Source organism: Carassius carassius, chromosome 29 (assembly GCF_963082965.1).
Source record: "Carassius carassius chromosome 29, fCarCar2.1, whole genome shotgun sequence".
Classification (NCBI taxonomy): domain Eukaryota; kingdom Metazoa; phylum Chordata; class Actinopteri; order Cypriniformes; family Cyprinidae; genus Carassius; species Carassius carassius.
The window spans coordinates 23,600,462-23,601,169 of NC_081783.1; positions in this window are offsets into that span (position 1 = coordinate 23,600,462).

Here is a 708-nt window from a genome sequence, read left to right on the forward strand (position 1 = left end):
CAATTTCAATTCTCTGTGGTGTATGTGCTGTACATGTGGCAGAATTGACAATAAAGCAGACTGGGGAAAAGCATATTTGTGCTTTTTTGGCCAGTACCTTGATAGCTCATCCCCTTCCAGGGGTAAACTCATTATAAGAACAGTGGGCAAAATGAGCTTGCATTTCTCATGATTCTAGGGTCATACCCAAGAATTTGATGTTCTGTGTGGGATAAATCATGCTGTTAGGCCCTTGACAAAGGTCTCCAAACTCGGTTCTGGAGGGCCGGGATCCTTCTAAGTTTAGCTCCAACTTGCCACAACACACCTGCCTAGAAGTTTCTAGTATGCCTAGAGTGGAGGAGTGGATCTCTGCTTGCAATTTGGGTGTGTACCGATCTGGCAAGTGGGTCAGTCTGCGTGCAAACTGAAGTGTATAAGCGCTCCTGATCATGTTCACATTGCAAAAGAGTGGTTGTAGCGCAATATTGCCTAAAGCGCCCCCCAATGTTCCCTAAATGCAATGTTCTCAGAGAAACATTGTTCTACAGTGTCATGTGTGAATGCAGGATTAGGCTCAACATCGCCCTCTGTCGTGGAGAACAAGAAGTTGTTTCAAGATGCGTTTGCATCCACTTGGCTATTTTCAGGAGTAATAAATTAAGTTATTTTATTGTAAATTTGGAAGGTCTGTTTGTTAGATCATTGTGATAAATAATACACACATGA